Source organism: Heterocephalus glaber, unplaced genomic scaffold (assembly GCF_053883595.1).
Source record: "Heterocephalus glaber isolate CG9 unplaced genomic scaffold, H.glaber_assembly_v1.0 deba00001689, whole genome shotgun sequence".
NCBI lineage: Eukaryota > Metazoa > Chordata > Mammalia > Rodentia > Bathyergidae > Heterocephalus > Heterocephalus glaber.
The window spans coordinates 11,691,622-11,699,842 of NW_028258414.1; positions in this window are offsets into that span (position 1 = coordinate 11,691,622).

Genomic DNA, 8,221 nt, shown 5'->3' on the forward strand with positions numbered 1-8,221 from the left:
CACATTAGGAAAAACAAGGGGGGAAAAGTATATTTCTTTCATGCTCGAGAAAGAAAAGAAAATTAAAAACCAAAAAAAAAAAAGTATACAACACTGTCCAAAGTGCTTGACAATTATTTTAAAGAAGGAGGGGAGTGGTGGAGAGAGAGTTCAAACGTCTCTGTCTCTAGTTCTAATTGGAAACGTTTCAACTGTTTATGTTACAAGAAGTGTCAGGGTCGTTTGCTACCGGAGAGCTGACTTTTCATTGGCTGCTTAATTGAGTACCTCGGAGTCCACCCCACGTGGGACAGGAATTCCTGGCACCAAAAAAAAAAAAAAAAAAGTCACCCGGTGAGACTGAAAGCCAGGCCTGGATTAACAGAATGTAGGTTACCCCACCCCCTCATTTGGGGGTTCGGGATTATTGATGGGCAGCTTCTGCCAGTCCCAAAAGCCACTCCTCTGGTTCTTTAAAAATAAATGTCAAGCATTTTAGATAAATATGTTCCCACCCCTTTCTCGGGAATTAGAGGCCACCAGGCTGTAGCCTCCTGCCATGCCTTCCCCTAGAGCCTCCTCTGGCTTTGATTTTTCTTTTATTTACTTTTTTTTTTAGTCCTCTTTGGAACTGCCCAAGGGAGAGAAGTCTCCCTGACCACCACTTCCTTTTGGTTGATTCTCCAGGGTTCTTCGGATTCTTGGGCTTTGTCTTAATTACAAAGATAATCCTCGGCCTCTACCCCACCCTTCTGGCCACCAGACCTTCCTCCACAAGCCAGCACCTCACTACAAACAAGGGGAAGGGAACTTTGTATTTGTTTAACAAACTCTTACATAGCACTTACTCTGTACCAGGTGGTGTTCTAAGCCCTTGACAAATTATTAACATATTTAATCCTCACCAACAGAATGAAGCGGGTGCCATTAGTATCATCCCATTTCACTGATATTCCACAGACACACAGTATGATAAGGACTTGCCTGAGGTCGCTTCAGTGGCTAATGCACTTGAACCCAAGCGATTGAGCTGCAGAGTCTATACACTCTCAATGTTGCTATTTCTCCAAGCTCGGGTTTCCTGGGAAGGCAGAACAGGACTGCCCGATAGACCTCTAGAGAAATGGGGGGGGGGGGGTGAGAAATCCCAGAGGGAGCCCCTGTAGAGCTCATCCGGGAGCCTTCCCGTCACAGGCTGAGGCTTTACCTCCATGGTAAAGCGACTTCCTGGGATCTCCTTGCTCCTCTTCCAACCTCTTGGCTGGACCAAGCTCTGTGACCTTGGGGGACTTTTTCAATCTTTCTAAGCCTCCATTTCCTCATCTGTAAAGTGGAGATAACAATGCTGTCCCGCTCAGCGGCCAGTTGTGAGGATCGATGGAGATAATGCATGCGATGTACTTAGTACAGACCGGGCACATTAAGCGAGTGATCGATAACAGTTAGCTACGGTGGCCACAATGATGATGGAAGGCCAGCTGGAGGAGTCAACAAGGAAGGCCTGGTGTCATGTCTGGACCTTATTCTACAGATATGAGGAAGGCTCTCCTTCCGGTGACAGGGCCACCCCCTCCTTTTAGAGGAGCACCCATTTTTTACAGGGTCCTCAGATGACCTTGGACTCCTGGGGTGTGTGGGGGAGGGGAAGGAAAGAATGGGCGAGAGGCCTGCACCCTGAGGGGTGCAGGGCGTGTGTAAGCAGAGCGATCAGACAGCCACCGAAAAGCAGAAGAAGTAGATAAAAGCATGTTTGTTCTAGTGAGAAAGGGGGTCCTCCGAGGACTTTCTGGGGAAACTCACCTTGGAAGGATGGACAGAGGGGCAGAGGGGGCCAGAAGAAGCAAACCTTTTTAACAAAAGCCTTTCATTCCTTTTTGTTTTGTGGTACTGAGAATTCCACACAGAGCCTTTGCACTGAGCTGTATCCTCAACCCTTTTTAATTTTTTTTTTTTTTTTTAGACAGGCTCTCAATAAGCCACTAAATTGCTCAGATTTGGCTTGAACTTGCAGTCCTCCTACCTCAGCCTACCAGAGTGCCAATGAAGGATGTCCCTAAAGGCTACTAAAGTCAGGTGAGAGGAATTCACTCATCAATACAATGCAGCAGCACTGGCCTGCACTTGGGAAGCTTGGGGGTCTGAAAGATCTTGGGCAGGATCTCAAAACTCTTTGGGGTCTCTCTTTCCACATTTATAATATGGGAATTGAGGCACCTGATCGCATAATTGCTGGACAAGAGCTTACAGAAAGCCTGCATGTTCTGTGCAAGCCTTCTGTAGAAGTAGCAAAGTCTAAGGAAAGCCCTTGCCTTTGGGACACCTGAAGCTCAACTGCTCCAAGTCTGGGCTGTGCGTAGATCCTGCATGTTCCATAGAGCCTGTGCAGGAAGTGGCAGCGCAGCACAGGAGCATTGTGACACTAGGGGAAGCTGCCGATACATTGTGACACTGGGTATGGCTGAGAGTAGAACAGGTCCAGACAGGCGCAGAGACGCCCTGCTAGGACACTCTCAGGAACACGAGACCTTTGGTTTGCTTGGTGGCCCCGCAGACTAAGGAAACCAAAGGCTAAGGCGCCCGACTACCAGCCGATGATTTACATCGAGTCACTCCTGACCCCCTGGGACTCGACGGGGGGCAGGTGTGCAGAGCAGGTTTGGAATGTGTTTGCTCACCTGTTTTCAGCAGGAGTGCAAGGCTGGAAACATTCTCCCCACACCTCCTCAGAAGCCTAGCCCAACTGCTGCTAGGCTCGACGACCCCAAGGCACACTCTGCTGACCTCTATTGACTAATGGCGCCGGTTTCCAGGCCTCCTGCCGGAACCAGGTAAATATTTATCGAAGTGATTGGGAGTCCTAATTAAGAGATTTGTGCCCTTTCTTTCTTTCCTTCTTGAGGATTCTGAGCGGAGGCTTAGGAGATTAAGAAATAGTTTGCTGATATTAATGCATCCAACTTCACAAGGTTGGGGGCGGAGCTGGGCTCCCCAGCCTGTGGGGGGAGCTTGGAGGGAGCTTGGGGAGACAGTGGGGGGCGGGCGGGAGGGGGGCAGCCTGCCTATTGGGGCAGGTTTTCTGCTGCTGGAGATTAGGAACTCTTCCCGCTGAGTTATTTTTTATTTTGAGACAGAGTCTCACTATGTTATTATATTGCCCAGACTGGGCTCAGACTTGTGATTCTCCTGCCTCAGCCTCCCACCGTGCTAAGATTACAAGGTTTATGCCCCCACGACCCAGTTTAAATCCTTTCATTACATGAATTTATAAATATGTGTCTGTTGCATACATGTAGTAATAGTGGGGAATGTGATTGTTTATCTGCTGCGATCACATACACCAAGGTTTCTCAGTTGGGGTGATCTTGCTCCCTGGGGAATGTTCAGTGGTATCTAGGGACATTTTTGTTGCCACAGCTCAAGATAAGGTTTCTGCTGGCATCTGTATGGGTATAAACCAGGGGTGCCACTAAACATCCTACAATGCCCAGAACAGCCCCCATGAGCAGAGAATTCTCTGGCCCTACATGCCAACAATGCTGAAGGTAAGGACGCCAGCAGACACTCATCTTCTCTAATCATCTCAACAACTCGAAGCGTTCTGTGCCCCTATTTTGCACGAGTCAACTGAAATACGAAAAGTGTCACACGTGCAACCAAGATGCTGGCTGTTGAACCCCATTTCTGTCTCCAAAGCCTACTCTTTCCTCTATTCTCAGCACCCTCTTTTCTGGAAACCAGGTCAAACCAGCCAGCTCCGGGTCTCCTTGTGTGGGGTTTTAGCTGTTTTAAAGATCTCCCTACATGTTAGCAATTTTGTAGTTACTCCACTAAAATCTCTCCATGGAAGGTGGCTCTAGGCAAGTCCTGAGGTCCCCTGGGAGCTCCTCTGAGCAGGGACACTGGGCCTGAGCCCTCTAGGAATCTGTGTCACCCTGCAAAGTGGCCACAGCAGTTGCTGCTGGCCCAGTTCTGAATGATGTCAGGGTGAAAGACTAAGTAGAATCAGGTTGTGTCGCCCTTGGTGGAGAGGGGTGGCCTAGCAGGGGCCACTCTTTTCTTCATTTTTTTTTTTTGGTACCAGGGATCGAACTTGCGCTTGCGAGGCAGGTGGTCCCCAGCCCTTTTCTTCCTTTAGGGAAGGAGACTGGGGCAGCAGAAAGCGGTGGGCCCGAGTAGGGCTCTGTGGGACCAGGCTGGAGGTGGACCCTGGAGTTCCAGGCATACAGAGAGATGGGGGAGCAAAAGGGGTGAGGGGACTTCAGTTGTCAGAAAAGAGGAAATCAGCCAAACGGATGAGCAGTTTTTGAGACTGGAGCAGAATTGGGAAAATGACTCATTTGGGAAGCCTGGAGCTCCAACTCATTGTGTAACAATGAACCCACCACAAAATATCTGTAGATCGAAGCAAGGTGCAATAGCAAGAGCAGAAATAAATACCATTTCACGAAAACATTTGCAGCTTAAAGACCCTGTCTGTGGACCCCCAGGGAAGTCATGTCGTACACAGCCTGGAGATTGTGCTCACCTGATGGGTGAAAAACTGAGGACCAGAGAAGGTCCCCGGGTTTGTGACCCTGCACAAAACTTGGTAATGGCAAGTTCCCATCGGAGTTAGGTCTCTGAGACTTTGAGGCCAGCTTGGGCTACGTAAGTTTTGAGTTCGAGGCCAGCTCGAACAGTTGAACTGTTGAGACCCTGTCTCAAAAAACAAAACAAAGGGTCCAGGGATTTAGCTCAGTGGTTCCGGCCCCTGCCTTGCAAGTGCAAGGTCCCGAGCTCTATCCCCGGTACCAAAAACAAACCCCAAAAAGCCCAGAACTAGACAGTATCTGTTCAGACAGCTCAATGTGGCTGTAGGATTTAGAGAGCAGGGTGTGTGTGGTCCCAGGTGCAGGGAGATGTCCTAAGACCCTGTGTTGTCACGCTCGCTCTTGGAGCTTCGGCCACTGATTCAGCACTGCCCTGCTCTTGCATAATGATCAGGAGAGAGAGACTGACAGGAGGGGCCCGTACACTCCCCAGAGCTGCTGACCCCATTGGGAAGGGGCTAGGCAGCACCCCAGAGGGAGGACCTGGCCCTCCACCACAGCCCTGTCCAGCTGAGGAGTCTGTGTCCCTAACCATTGCACTAACCTGTCCCAAAGCAGCTGGCCTCACCAACCTGCCAGCAAAGGCCCCAGGGAAACAATGCTCCCTCTGCTAAGCAGGGGACTTGCAGTTCTGTTGTGCCATCTAATTTATTACCTTAATCTCCTGGCTCTCAACATCCTCTCCAGTCCCCTTCCTGGGCACCTGTCTGCACCAAAGAGGCACACAGCTGAACATCAGGAGTCTAGACCCCTTGAGGCCAGGTCCTGGGTGAAAACATGGTTTTACGGTAAGACACTCCCAAGCAAAAGAAGACAGCAGTGGGGAACTGCTGGCCACAGTCATTTCTGTTGGTGGAGATGGGTTTATCTTCACCCATGCTCCCATGCATGGCCACATTCTTCATGAATGTCAAGGCTAAGTTCCGTGTGCATGTGTGTTTCGGGTTAACAGCTTTCTGAGCTCTTTATCTTGGTGACAGCAGATCTTCTTGAAGCCAGGGACCACCTGTCTCCCCAGCCTCCTGACTGTTCCAGAACAGGCACCCCCTCACCTCCATAAAACTGCTAGAAGTAAAAAGTGTGGAAGAAGATGTGAGGCCTTAGATGTTGTAGAGCTGAAGCAAGTTATCTATGCTGGGTCTTGTGAGCATAATAAGATGGTTGTTATTTTACTCCACTGAGTTTGGAGTGGCTTGTTATGACTTGGAAGTTGTTTGTGTAGCAGAGCTGGAGCTATGGCTGCCATCTTGGGATTATGAGGTAGCCACAGTATGAATCAGCCAACAGAAATGGAGAGGACTTGGTTTTCCAAGCACATTATTGAATAAATCAATTGTTGAATTAATTTTTTTTCTGGTACTGGGGATCAAACTTAAGACCTTTTGCTTTGCAAGGCAGGCACAGCACCACTGAGCTTAATCTTGTTGAATGAATTAATTTTTTAAAACTGCTAGAAGAAAACCTACTGTGATAGTGTCATGACATTGGATTGGGGAATGATGTCTTGGATGTAGCATAGGCAACAAAAGCAAATATAGACAAATGGGTGTAGATTAAACTGATTGCATCCAGTGAAGCAATTCACACACTGAAAAGGGAGCCTACAGAATGGTAGAAAATATTTGCAAATCATATATTTGATGGGAGCTAATACTTGGATATATAAAGAACTTGCAATTTAACAATATAACAACAACAAAACCAAGTAACTCAATGTAAAGATGGTCAAAGGACTTGAAAGCTATTTTTCCAAAGAAGACTTACAAACAGCCAAAGAGCACATGAAAGTATGCTCAATGTTACTAATTATTAGAGAAATACAAGTTTAAATCCCAAGGAGTCAGCACCTCACACACATCAGGATAGCCACTATGTATTTAAAAAGAAAGAAAAAGAAACAAAATAACAAGTGTTGGTGAGCATGTAGGGAGATTAGAAGCTTTGTGCACTGTTGGTGGGGATGTAAAATGCTAATGCCACTATTGGAAACAGTATGAAGCTCCTTAAAATATTAGAAATAGAATTACCACATGATACAGCAATCTCACTTCTTGGTATATGTCCAAAGGAATTGAAAACAGACTCTAAGATGGTTGCACACCTATATTTTATTGAGCATTATTCACAGTAGCCGAGATGGAAGCAGTCATAATTTAGGCCACAGACAGGTGAATGGATAAAGAAAACACAATACACATGTACACACACACAGTGTAATATCATTCAGCCTTTAAAAAAGAAGGAACTCCTGGCATATGGTACAGCATGGTTGAACCTTGAGCATATATGCTAAGGGAAATAAGTCAGTCACAGAAAGACAAATATGGTATGACTCCACTTTTAGGAGGTATCTAAAGTAGTCACACGCAGAGAAACAAAGTAGAAGGCTGGTTGCCACGAGTTGGGGAGGGGGTAGATATGGGGAGCCATTCAATAGGTACAGAGTTTCAATTTTGCAAGTCCTAGAGATCTGTTGCCCAAGAATGTTCATGCAGTGAATAGTACTTTACCATGCACTTAAAAATGGTGAAGATGAGGCTGGAGCAGGAGGACTGCAAGTTCAAGGCTTTCCTGGACCACACGGTGAGTTCAAGTCTCGTCTGGATGCATAGTGAGATGCTGGCTCGAAAAGCAAGACCACACCAAATCCCCCCAAAAAGGGTGAAGATGGTAAATTTGGGTTATGTGTTTTTACTCCAGTGAAAAATAAAAACAAGAAGAGGCAGCCCTTGCAGGAATTTTTGTGGGGCTCTACCTATGGTTCCTAGAGACCCAGCCCCAGACTCTCTCCAGCCTGAGACACTAATTCCTTCTGTTAGAGATTATCCAGATCAAATAGCAGAGTGCTAGGTTCCTGTTCCCAGCTACTGGACTTGAAACCACACACTCTGTTTCTTCCAGCGAATCCCTACTGTGCTGAGCTCAACTTGCTGGGGGCTCTGGGGACATTTTGTCTTTGCTCATGTTTACTTTTGATAGGACAGTGATGTTGATGGTGCATGGCCCTGAGCCTGGGCATAGACAGATGACTCCTCCCACCTAGCAGATTAGTGCTACTGGTAGAGACACGGGTGGCCTCCTGACACTCCTACTGTTTTTTGCCGTGGAACCTTGTTGTTATGGCTTACATCTGGATGTCCCCTAAAGCCTCATGGATCACAGGGGTTTAGCGCTGACTCCTCTTAGGAGGCGGGGCCTGGTTAGAAGAGGCGTTCCCTGGGGCGTGGCCTGGAAGGGTTTAGTCCCCCTCCCGGCTCCTCCCTTCTCTCTCCGTTTCCTGTCCTCCATGCTGTGATCAGTGCTCTCCCGCTGTGCCCTCTGCCATGCCACTAAGGAGCCAGCCAACCGTGGACTGAAATGTGATCCAAAATAAACCTCTCCTCAAGTTTCGGGTGTTAGTATTGTGTCTCAGTGACGACAAAATGACTGAGACACTTGAGCAAGACACTTGTTTTTGCCCAGACTCAGTTTCCTCGTCTGTAAAATGGGAATCAGGAGAGTTGTGAAATTAAGCCGGATGTCCAGCCCCAGCTGGTGGCATCCCTGCATGACTGGCAGTGATTCTGGATGAACGAGAACACGTCAGCTAGTACGTCTCTGCACCTAGGCGCCCAGCTCCTCATCTGAACCCAGGCGTGGACGTTTTTCTAGCT